The sequence below is a fragment of the Oryctolagus cuniculus genome, chromosome 5 (genome assembly GCF_964237555.1).
Source record: "Oryctolagus cuniculus chromosome 5, mOryCun1.1, whole genome shotgun sequence".
Classification (NCBI taxonomy): Eukaryota; Metazoa; Chordata; class Mammalia; order Lagomorpha; family Leporidae; genus Oryctolagus; species Oryctolagus cuniculus.
This window is the reverse complement of record NC_091436.1, coordinates 134,926,311-134,938,133: the sequence shown is the minus strand read 5'-3', so window position 1 is coordinate 134,938,133 and position 11,823 is coordinate 134,926,311.

Below are 11,823 nucleotides of genomic sequence, written 5' to 3'. Positions count from 1 at the left end.
GAAGAAGAAAGAAAGAAAGAGAGAGAGAGAGAGAGAGAGAGAGAGAGAGAGAGAAAGAAAGAAAGAAAGAAAGAAAGAAAGAAAGAAAGAAAGAAAGAAAGAAAGAAAGAGGAAGGAAGGAAGGAAGGAAGGAAGGAAGGAAGGAAGGAAGGAAGGAAGGAAGGAAGGAAGAGGGAAAGAAAGAAAGACACCCTGACACCTCTGGGGACGCCCGCCTCCCATACTACAGTGCCTGAGTTGGAGTCGCGGCTCCACTTCCGATTCCAGCTCCCTGCTAATGCGCACCCTGGGAGGCAGCAGAGGACGGCTCAGCGGCTGAGCCTCTGCCACCCATATGGGAGACCTTGATTGAATTCCTGGCTCCTGGCTCAGACCTGTCCCAGCCCCAGCCGTTGTGGCCATTTAGGAAATGAACGGGCAGATGGAAGATCTCTGGAAGATCTCTGTCTCTGTCTTTCAAATAGATAGACAATTAATTTCAAAAAGTGTGCTGTGTCCAGGCATTTGGCACAGTGGGTAAGACACTATGTTTCGTGTTGCAGTGCTGGGGTCCAGCCCCCACTCTGCTCCTGATTCCAGCTTCCTGCCAAGGTGAACCCAGGGCAGCAGCAGGTGATGGCTCAGGTACCTGGGTCACTGCTGTCCATGCGGGAGACCTGGATGGGGTTCCAGGCTCCTGGCTTCAGTCTGGCCCAGTCCTGACTGTTGTAGACATCTCGGGAGACAAACAGCAGATGGATGCTCTCTGCCTTTCTTTTTATTTATTTATTTTTTGATTTTTTGACAGGCAGAGTGGACAGTGAGAGAGAGACAGAGAAAAAGGTCTTCCTTTGCCGTTGGTTCACCCTCCAATGGCCGCTGCGGCCGGCGTGCTGCGGCCGGCGCACCGTGCTGATCCGATGGCAGGAGCCAGGTACTTCTCCTGGTCTCCCATGGGGTGCAGGGCCCAAGTACTTGGGCCATCCTCCACTGCACTCCCTGGCCACAGCAGAGAGCTGGCCTGGAAGAGGGGCAACCGGGACAGAATCCAGAGCCCCGACCGGGACTAGAACCCGGTGTGCCGGCGCCACTAGGTGGAGGATTAGCCTATTGAGCCGCGGCGCCGGCCTCTCTCTGCCTTTCAAATAGAGATAGATAGACAGACAGACAGACAGATAGATAAATAACAACTTTTAAGAAAACGAGCACCAAGGAGAGACAAGGAGGTAGGACTTCGGGGACCTGGGCACACAGCTCCTGATGGTGGATTTCCCTGAAGGCTGCACCAAGGGGGCCTGGTGGGGCCTCTGCCTTCCCTGCCCATCTGAACACCAATGAGCAGCAGAAACTCAGCAAAGCACTGGGACCCCGTGGAAGCTGCCTCCCCAGGAATCCTCCCTCTGTTACACGAACCACCCTGCACTAAGCCGTCGCACACAACCGTGCCGGTTCTCTCTGCTGACCCTGCTCAGCTGGAGGTGCTACTGACTTAGGAGCCACCTGTGTTGCCTCTGATTGCAGCTGGGCCAGAGTCTCTCAGAGGCCTGCTGGGTGGAAGTCTCGCGGGGCTGTCTGTCTGTCTCTCACCTGCCAGTGGCCAGGGGTCTGATTCCAGGAGCGCCCTCCAGAGGCAGGGGGCAGAAGCTGCAGGCTGCAGAACCACGCACCATCACGTCTGCCCGCCGCTTCCTGCTGGTCAAAGCAGCCACAGTGCATCCGGATGGACGGGACGGGGCACGGGCTCTGCCGCGTCGTGTGCACTGCCAGAGACAGGTGTGGGAGCTTGGGTGGCGCTGTCACCACCGCCACGCATGCACATCGTGCAGGGATCTGCCCAGAGCAGCACAGTGCCCGTGCTCTCCACAGAGCCCGCGCTCTCCACAGAGCCCTCCTGCCCAGGTGTCCCAAGAGGGCAGGGCCAGCAGCTCCGGGGAGGCCACTGCTTTCTCCCTGCGGGACTCAGATGAGCCAGTTTACACCCCCCGTGCCTCAGTTTCCCTATCTGCAAACGGAGTCGGGGAGAGGCCGGGGGGTGCTGGAGGGGGCGACAGTCAGAGGGAGGTCACGTGCATAGCACCTAGCCTTACCACTCCAGGCTGTGTTTATTTAACCTCAGCGATGTCTTTTTTTTTTTTTTAATAGGAAATGCACTCGCCTGGTCCCACGTCAGACAGGGCGAGGAGGGCTGCAGAGCCAGAGTTCAGCTGTGCAGAAGACCACACACACACACACACACACACACACACCGCGGCTGTCCGTGAGGGCAAAGGGAGCCCGTGGCAGTGCCGCTGCCTGAGTCTTGCTTCCTTCTTCCTGTGGAGTTTCCCTCTGGAGGAAGCAGAAGCTGAAACAGCCCAGTGTCAGGGAGGAATTCAGCCCTAAGCTTCAGGAGCCCTGCCCAGGTCTCGCTGGCCTCCTTAGCCAGGTCACTCATCCTCTCCTGGCCTCATTATGGGTGCTGGACCCACTGGGGCCTCTTGAGGGGCCCAATACACATGCTGGAACCAGCAGAGCTGGCTTCCAAGACCAACTCAATCAATCCCTCCTTAACAAGAAGCAGGGGTTTGGTGTAGCGACTTAAGTCGCCACTTGGGACGCCCACATCCATGTCAGAGTGCCTGGTTCAAGTCCGGCTGCTCGGCTCCCCACCCGGCTGCTGCTAACACACCTGGAAGCCAGGGGAAGGGGACTCCCATTTGGGAGTTCTGGGCTCTGGTTTCAGCCTGGCCGAGCTCTGGCTGCTGCACTGGGGAGTGAATCAGTAGCTGGAAGTTTCTTCTCTCTCTGTCGCTCTACGTTTCAAATACAATGAAAATTAGTAAGTAAGTTTTTTCAAAAAAAAAAAAAAAAGAGCCAAATGTATGCAGAAGACCTTGGAAAACAAAAAGTCAAAACACTACAGATTTTCCTCCTCCCCAAGTACGAGTTTTGAGAAGAACATTCTAGGGGCCGGGGCTGTGGTGTACTGGGTAAAGCTGCTGCCTGCAGTGCCGGCATCCAATATGGATGCCGGTTCAAGTCCTGGCTGCTCCACTTCTGTTCCAGCTCCCTGCTAATGTGCCTGGGAAGGCAGCAGAAGATGGCCCAAGTGCTTGGGCCCCTATAGCCTTGTGGGAGACCTGGAGAAAGCTCCAGGCTCTTGGATCCTGCCATTGTGGTCATTTAGGGAGTGAATCAGGAGATGGAAGGACCCCCCCCCCCCGCCTCCTCAGCCTGTCTCTAACTCTGCCTTTCAAATAAATAAATAAATCTTAAAAAAAATAAAGTTAAGAGTTCAATGTGAATTCCGGACCAGCAATGAATAACTTTCAAGTAGTGTCTGGGATATAGTAACACTAGAAAGTTGTTCACTGTTTATCTGAAATTCACATTTAAAATAAAAAGAGAGAGAGAGAATAACATTCCAGAACTCAGTCTGAAGAGTTAAAATTGTATATGTACAGGTGTCAAAAGTTAAGCTTAAGCTTACAGGTTTAAACCTTCCTAGTGCAGCTGTAAAAATAAAACAGTGAAGTAGCACCTTGACAGTAGGGACTCCATTTTGGAGCACTTAAGACTGCATTCTGGGAAAGCAACCCCCCCACCGTGAGACTCTGGTCCGAAACTATGATCTCAAATAGCCGGACAATAGCAGTACACTACATCACCCTTGGCAACACACAAAAACCCCCTAGCATGACTGCTCAAGCTTAAAAGTAGAAAGGTTGCACCTGGGTTACCTGGGCTAATAATGAAGATGTGATTTGTCTATGTCTTAAGATCATAATTGCTGATTGTAAGACTTTAGCAACCGCTTAACAACCGTGTATTCTCTTCCCCTTCCCGGTTTTGCGGTTTTTGCCTTTATAAACCCTAACCTTTGGTTATTCGGGGCTGCTCTGCTCATGATGATCAGACAGCCCCAGCATGCTGGATAATCAATAAAGCTTCCCCTTGCTGTTTGCATAAGAGATGTCTCTTGGTGACGTTTTTCGGGCAGTCGACTCTAACATTTGGAGGCCCCAGCGAGATCTGACTGCTGCCTGCAGACGTCTCCAATGGATATCTCTCGGGGTAAGTGCAGGCGCCTATTTGTGTTGTCGGCCGGCTTATTTGTGGTTTGTGTCTCTTCATTCTGGATTTTGGTAGTTTGTGAGCGCTCTAGGCTTTTGGGAACTGTGCTGGTGTAGTAGCTGCTGGGACAGGGCGTGAGCCCTTCCTGGCTGTGGCCGGCAGACGTGCCCGGGGGCCACAGGCTACGGCCCTGAGGGACGCCTCAGGAGGACAAAGGAAGGCTGGGGACGCCCAGATACTTCCGACGGGGCAGGCGTGGAGTCTGCATTCCCAGCACAGATGGGGTGGCCGGTAAGGCCTTCTTATTATTAGTCTTTTGTAGTTGTAAGGTGCTTTGTTGGTTGTCTTGTTGTTTGTTGATTGTATTCTCTTGTCATTTAGCATTGTATGGGGCGCTGTGATGGCTCCCGTTTGGTAGATTTGGAATCTGCATTTGTATTGCCAGCATTGTCGCGTGACTCTGAAGTGGTTCTGGAGTCTGCATTTGTAGGTTCTGAAGTGGTTCCGGAGCTTGCATTTGTATTACCGGCATCCTCACAGGGCTCTGAGGCGGTTCCAGAGTCTGTGTTTGTATTGCCAGCATCATCGCGACCAGTAGTTTATCTCATTTCCTTTATGGACACTTTGTGTGGTTGTTGTGTGCTGATTCTCTACACTGTTTGTCTGTTCGTGTACATTGTGATGTCTGCTAACATGGGCCAGACTGTGTCTACACCTTTGTCTCTAGCTTTGAATCATTGGTAGGAGGTAAGCGACCGGGCACATAACCTCTCTTTGTCAGTCAAGAAGGTAAAGTGGCAGTCTTTCTGTGCCTCTGAATGGCCCCCCGGAGGGCTCTCCATTTACCACTCATTCGCCAAGTGAAAGAGGCCGTTCTCCTGCCTGGCCGTCAAGGGCACCCAGACCGGGATTTTGAGAAAACATCGGAGGTCAGTATTCCTTCCCTCAAGCGGGACCGGATCTGTGGAAGTGACCGTTGAGTGCCCGGCACCCCACAGCTCTCCGAGAACGCGGAGTCCCCCCGGCCACAGCTTAGCTACGGCCGAAACTCCAGAGGGATTGTAAGGAATGGGAGGGAAATTAGGAAGGGCAGTTGGCTGAGAGCCTGGAGACCCCCTGAGCTCGCTTTGGCTTCCCGGCGGCCGGACTGCGACCCGAGGACCAGGTCTCTCTCTCGGAGGGACGCCTGGTCACGCTGCCTACTGCTACGCGAGCAGGGCTTAGCTTCGGTCGAGGCTAATATTGGCTCTCCAGGTAAACTCAGACAACTAGGTAGTGGGTAACCTTGAGTGGTAGGAGATTTCAAACCCCACTCAGCCCCCAGACATGAGGAGCTTCATTGCTTTCTGCCTTCCTCCTCCTCCCGGGGGGCTCCCTCCCCCACTCTTTTGCTCTCCTCATCTCCATTCCTATACCACTGGCGAGGAGAAAGGGAGAGGGAAATTCCACAGGTCTGTCCACCTGGGGAAAAGCTGTTACCTGTTACCTGTTAACCCTTTCCAACCGGGTAAAAAGTTTTCCGTCTTTGCAGCTTATGGTAGCTCTGGTGCGTCTTAAAAGTTTTTTGTAAACTATTACTGTTGCTAAGCTTTGATTGCCTGAGGACTAAATCTGGAAAAGAGCTAAAGTTAACTATCTGTTGTAATTGACTGAGTGTCTGCAGTAGTCCTAATTAATCTGGCTTTGGTTAAATTATAGAAGGTTCCCAACACCCCACGGCTAGTCCTGCCAGGCCCCGGTGTGCGCAGTCTTCCCTGTAAATGGGGGACCACAGCCTTTCTCTGCACTCCAAATATCTCTAGGCAGAGCCCCCACCCCAGGGCTGCTTCTTTTTCCTCTCCTGGAGGAATTTCCAATTCAATACCACTGCTGACCTTACCTAAGGGAGCCAGAACCTTAAGCCATTAACCCTTTCCAAGCTGATGGGTTATTCTCTTTGCAGCTAATAAAAACCTAAACAATGGGTTCATATGCTGATAATCAGCTCTTTTCTGTGCTGCTGTCCCTGACTCATCTGAGAGCGTTCACCTGTCTTGAAGGTTTCGTGTTTTTCTATTGCCATTATAAGTCTTGATTGGAAAAACTACAGCGCGAAGTTTGTTTACATTGTTTATCTGTTTTTAATGTGTAAGTAATTACCCAACTGATCAGAAATGTACTAATTTTGGCTAAATGGTTTGACTCTCTGACAGCTTAAATTCTAAACCGAGTCTTCCAACTTTGGGCTTCCAGTTGGATCCCTGAAACTCTCAAAGGATGAGACTCTAAATTTGTTAAAGTAACAGCTGCTTGGGTCAATTCAAATTATATAAAATATATTAAAATATTATAAGTAATGTCAGACCTATGCTATATTTATGTTTTTGCTTTCCAGCTAAAGCGGTCTTATAAAAATAAGAGTAAAATTCTGTGTATACAAGCCTTTATGTTGTTAACTAAAGTAAGCCAATACAGATTGGTTCAGAAAATTGAGGTAATGCAAACGCCCTTAAGTTTGCTCAGTGGCTTGCTTGCTCAGTTTTACATGTCTTTAATATGCTTTAAACTTGTTTCTCTTAATGAGGAAGATCTTTTCAAAGTTGTAAACATGCACTAATGTTTGCTGTCCAGGAGGTGTTATCCTCATGTTACTTAAAAATATAAAAATATAATTTTAACTTTTATTTCAGATAATGATGTGGTATTCATTAATAACTCAGTGTCTTAAGTCATCTAGGCATCAGTGCTAAGTAAAACTTGAAAAAATATATTATATATACTTTTAACATCTCAAATTCAATAAAAAAAACTATTTGAGTTTGTTAACATGTATTCGCATAGGTTGGCCATACATGACAATTCAAGGCTATGTAAAAATAACTATAAGTATAAAATTTCAAAAGATATAAACAAGTCATAAAAAGTTTTAAAATGTTTATAATTTTAAAATATTATTTACAGAGTTAAGTGCTAATGCTAAAATTACACTGACCTAAAGTTAAAGTCTAATCTTCTATTATAACAATAAAGTTTAAAAAAAAGTATACTAATATTAGTAAATATCTAAAAATGGTCTAAATCATAAATCTTGGAATCTGTTTCTGCAAAAACTGTAACGTCTGTTTTAACAGTGTCTGCTTATTCGGTTACTCTGCCATTTCTAGAGTTAGGTCCTGTAAGCTCTTTTTTTTTGACTCTGTTAAATAATCCTAAATTATGTAAACTCTTATATACAGGTTTTTTTTTTATTATTTCTGGTTTATTCGACAACAAGAGACATAAAATTCATGTTAATCCATTGTGTACTCTACTGTCTCTGTTAAGTTATGGTTATGTGGCAGATGCTAGAAAACTGGGTTCCAGAAACCCAAGAAAGCTCTCGTGTCTACAGGCTACACGGTAAATACCCGGAAGCCAAAGAATGGCAGAGACCTCTGCCACAATTTCTCCTCTAAGTCAGGCTACACAGTAAACACTGGTTAAACTGCCAGTTAAATCTAAAAGCCCAAAAAGTCAGGCTAGAGACCCAACTCGCTGCCTCACTTCTCCTCTTTTCTCTTCCAGAAGGGAAGTTACTACTGTTCTGCAGGACTCTCCATTGTGATGCACGGTTTGATCCCCAGACCTTATGTAAGGGATGACTGACCTTTTCTGTAATAATGCCTGGCCACAGTATAGGGCCCCAAACAACAACAACAACAACAAAAAAAAGGTTAAACTATAAAATAATATGACAACTAGATCAATTTTTCGGTGTAAAAAGTTACACTGACGACCTCAAAGTATACAAGCAGGTCACCACAGTTGATCTTACCTAAAGGGTCATAGTTCTCCTCATGGGCACGGTCTTAACTCGCAGGAAAATACTAAGTGTCAGAATTTGCCCATGACCATAGTTTTTCTAGCTCACCCTGATATTTAAAAAAAATCTCCAAAAATCAGGATTGGGTTGAGCACCCCCTTGACTGACATCATAGAGGCTGCCTCCTTGGTCTACTTTATTAGAGACCAGGAAAACGAGGAGCAAGCTAGCAGCAGAGGATAGGCAACAGACCAATCAATGGCTGCTTTACATGGTGATTGCCATCAAGGAGACCCAGCAAGGCCAGTGCACCCCAAACGGCACCTGTTGCTGATATAAGGAGACAGGGCATTGGGCAAGCAGCTGTCATGACAGCAAATGCCTTCTGTCAGCCCTGCCAAGAGCACGGCCACTGGACACGGAACTGCCCTGGGTGTCGAAGGACTCCTGGTTCAGAACCGCTGACCCTGTGGCCCCGAGCTAAAAAGCCTTTGGCTCTGCCCAGCCTCTGCCCAGCTTCCAGCTCCAGCCACTGCTATTGAGGGGATGGCCTACGGTCAGTAAAACGCAAGTTGCCTATTTCCATCAGCCTCCTATTCAGCTCTCTTCCTAGTCCATCCATGTAATGCAAGTCAACAGGGTGCCTCCCTTAAAGGAGATTTGCATCTCTTTCAATTCTCTTCCAGCACCCCATGGATAGGTCTGGGCCTCACACACCCAGCCAGGCCTTAAAAGTCTATCCAATAACATTAAGCTTAGAAAGCCCTCCCTGCCAGTTCCTAAAAACAGGGCTTTCAGTAACAGCTAACTCAGATAGCCCTACACCGATTTGGACAGGTCCTCACTGAGGACTTAAAGGGGCTATCTCTTGAGGGGGGGTGCACAATAATCCATAATATAAATGGTTAAATGTAAATAATTCATTAGTCTGTCCTTTTCCCAGCCTGAGACTCTAGTTTTGTACATTGGCTTAACTTCCTAGCAAAACTGGCTACTAAATATCAAAAAAAAAAAAAAAAAATTGTCTCTGGGTCAATCAGACTAGACAGGCGCAAACCCAAATTTGTACTTTTCCTGGAAAAAGCCAAACAGCTCCAGGACCAGGCCAAGCAGGGCTGGGATTTCTGGCCTGACACCTGGTCATGGAAATCCTGGCTATTTCCTCTCCTTGGCCCACTAACTTCTGCAATCTTGATGCTTCTCTTTGCACCGTGTGTTTTTAATGCCCTTGTTCGTTTTGTCTCTAACAGACTAAAAGCTGTTAAACTCCAAATGGTCATCAGGCAAGGCTTCCAGCCCATTCCACTGGACGACCTGAGCAGCCCTCTGAGCAACACAGTTTTTCCAAGGCCACTGTTGCACACCATAAGACAAGTAGCAAGAGGAAATACCCAAATCCCCCTCGACGCCCACATGCCAGCTTCGAAGAAGTTACAGAAAACGGAACTCCATCCATAATCCCAAAGAAGAATTTTGGGTATTACCTCTTGAGGGGAAAATATTAGGCAGAGAGTCAGTTATGAGCTTATGTGTGTGTGACATAAAGGCCTAATGTGTCCAGCATATGCATCTACATCTCAGTCATCCTGACAATGTTTCACGGGCAGCCTGGCCTTTGCATCCTGCCCTGCCCCCTTCTACCTGATAACCTTCCAGGTGGAGATGCCCGCCCCTTCTGCCTGAGAAATCTTCCACAATCTCCCAGATGCAGCCCAGTATCTGCATTTCAGTATTACAGAACAGGCGGGGGTTAAATCTCATTTTCATGGGGGTGGGTTATGCGCGGCCCTAAAGAAAAAATGTTGTTTTTATGCCGACTGAACCGGGGTGGTTAGAAACTCCATGGCCAAACTCAAAAAACGACTGGAAAAACGGCAACGGGAAAGGAAAACTCAACAGGGATGGTTTGAGTCATGGTTCTGCCGGTCCCCATGGCTTACTACCCTACTGCCAGCCCTAGCAGGACCCTTAATTGTTCTACTCCTAATTGTAACCATAGGACCTTGTGTGTTAAATAGACTCATCACCTTCATGTGGGAACAAGTTAAAAATGTTAAACTCATGGTTGTAAGGCAACAATATGTCACATTAAAAAAGACAAAAACGAATAATCTCTAAGATTAGAGATCCTCACAACAAGGAGTGGGGAATGAAGAGTTAAAATTGTATATGTACAGGTGTCAAAAGTTAAGCTTAAGCTTACAGGTTTAAACCTTCCTAGTGCAGCTGTAAAAATAAAACAGTGAAGTAGCACCTTGACAGTAGGGACTCCATTTTGGAGCACTTAAGACTGCATTCTGGGAAAGCAACCCCCCCACCGTGAGACTCTGGTCCGAAACTATGATCTCAAATAGCCGGACAATAGCAGTGCACTACATCACCCTTGGCAACACACAAAAACCCCCTAGCATGACTGCTCAAGCTTAAAAGTAAAAAGGTTGCACCTGGGTTACCTGGGCTAATAATAAAGATATAATTTGTCTATGTCTTAAGATCATAATTGCTGATTGTAAGACTTTAGCAACCGCTTAACAACCGTGTATTCTCTTCCCCTTCCCGGTTTTGCGGTTTTTGCCTTTATAAACCCTAACCTTTGGTTATTCGGGGCTGCTCTGCTCATGATGATCAGACAGCCCCAGCATGCTGGATAATCAATAAAGCTTCCCCTTGCTGTTTGCATAAGAGATGTCTCTTGGTGACGTTTTTCGGGCAGTCGACTCTAACAAGTCCGAGACCACAGCTTAAACATGAAACGCTACTATTAGGGACCGACGCTGTGGCTCAGTAGGTTAATCCTCCACCTGAGGCACTGGCATCCTATATGGGCGCTAGTTCTAGTCCCAAATACTCCTCTTCTGACCCAGCTCTCTGCTGTGTCCTGGGAAAGCAGTGGAGGACGGCCCAAGTTCTTGGGCCCCTGCACCCACGTGGGAAACCCCTGCACCCACATGGGAGACCCAGAGGAAGCTCCTGGTTTCAGATTGGTCCAGCTCCGACCATTGCGGCCATCTGGGTAGTGAACTAGTAGATGGAAAATCTCTCTCTCTCTCTCTCTCTCTCTCTCTCTCTCTCTCTCTCCCCCTCCCTCTCACTGTCTGTAACTCTACCTCTCAAATAAATAAATAAATAAATAATTTAGCAATTTATTTGAAAGGCAGAGTTACAGAGAGAGGACAAATGGCCGGAGCTGAGCTGATCTGAAGCCAGGAGCCAGGAGCCTCCTCAGGGTCTCCCATGTGGGTACAGTGTTCTGAGGGCTTGGGCCATCCTCTGCTGCTTTCCCAGGAGGCACATTAGCAGGGAGCTGGATCGGAAGTCAAGCAGCCAGGTCTCAAACCAGCGCCCATGTGGGATGCTGGCACTGCAGGCAGGGGCTTTAACCCACTGTGCCATAGCATCAGCCCCAAATAAAATATTTTTTAAAAAAGAAAAACTATTAGTCAGCCAAACTTCGTTATTGCTCAGGACACAGAGACTGAAACACAAGAAGAGGGGCAGGTGCTGGGTGCAGGTGCTGCAGGAAGTGGCTGAGTAACCCCACTCGGGATCCTCACACGCCACATCCCAGTGCCTACATTTGGATCCTGGCTTTGCTCCCGATTCCAGATGCCTGCTAATGCGCATCCGGAGAGGCACCACTGATGGCCACTGAGAGCATTTGGGGAGTGACCCGGCTGATGGAAGATATCTGTCTCTGTCTCTGCCATTCAAATTAAAAAATGCAAATAAAAAATAAAACAACATCAAAATCGAAACACAGAGTCATAAAGATGCAGTGCCAGCATCCCATATGGGCGCTGGTTCGAGTACCGGCTGCTGCACTTCCAATCCAGCTCTCTGCTATGGCCTGGGAAAGCAGTAGAAGATGGCCCAAGTCCTTGGGTCCCTGCACCCACATGGAAGACCCAGAAGAAGCTCCTGGCTCCTGGCTTAGGATCAGCGCAGCTCCCTCAGGCCGTTGTGGCCATTGGGGGAGTGAACCAGTAGATGGAAGACCTCTCTCTGCCTCT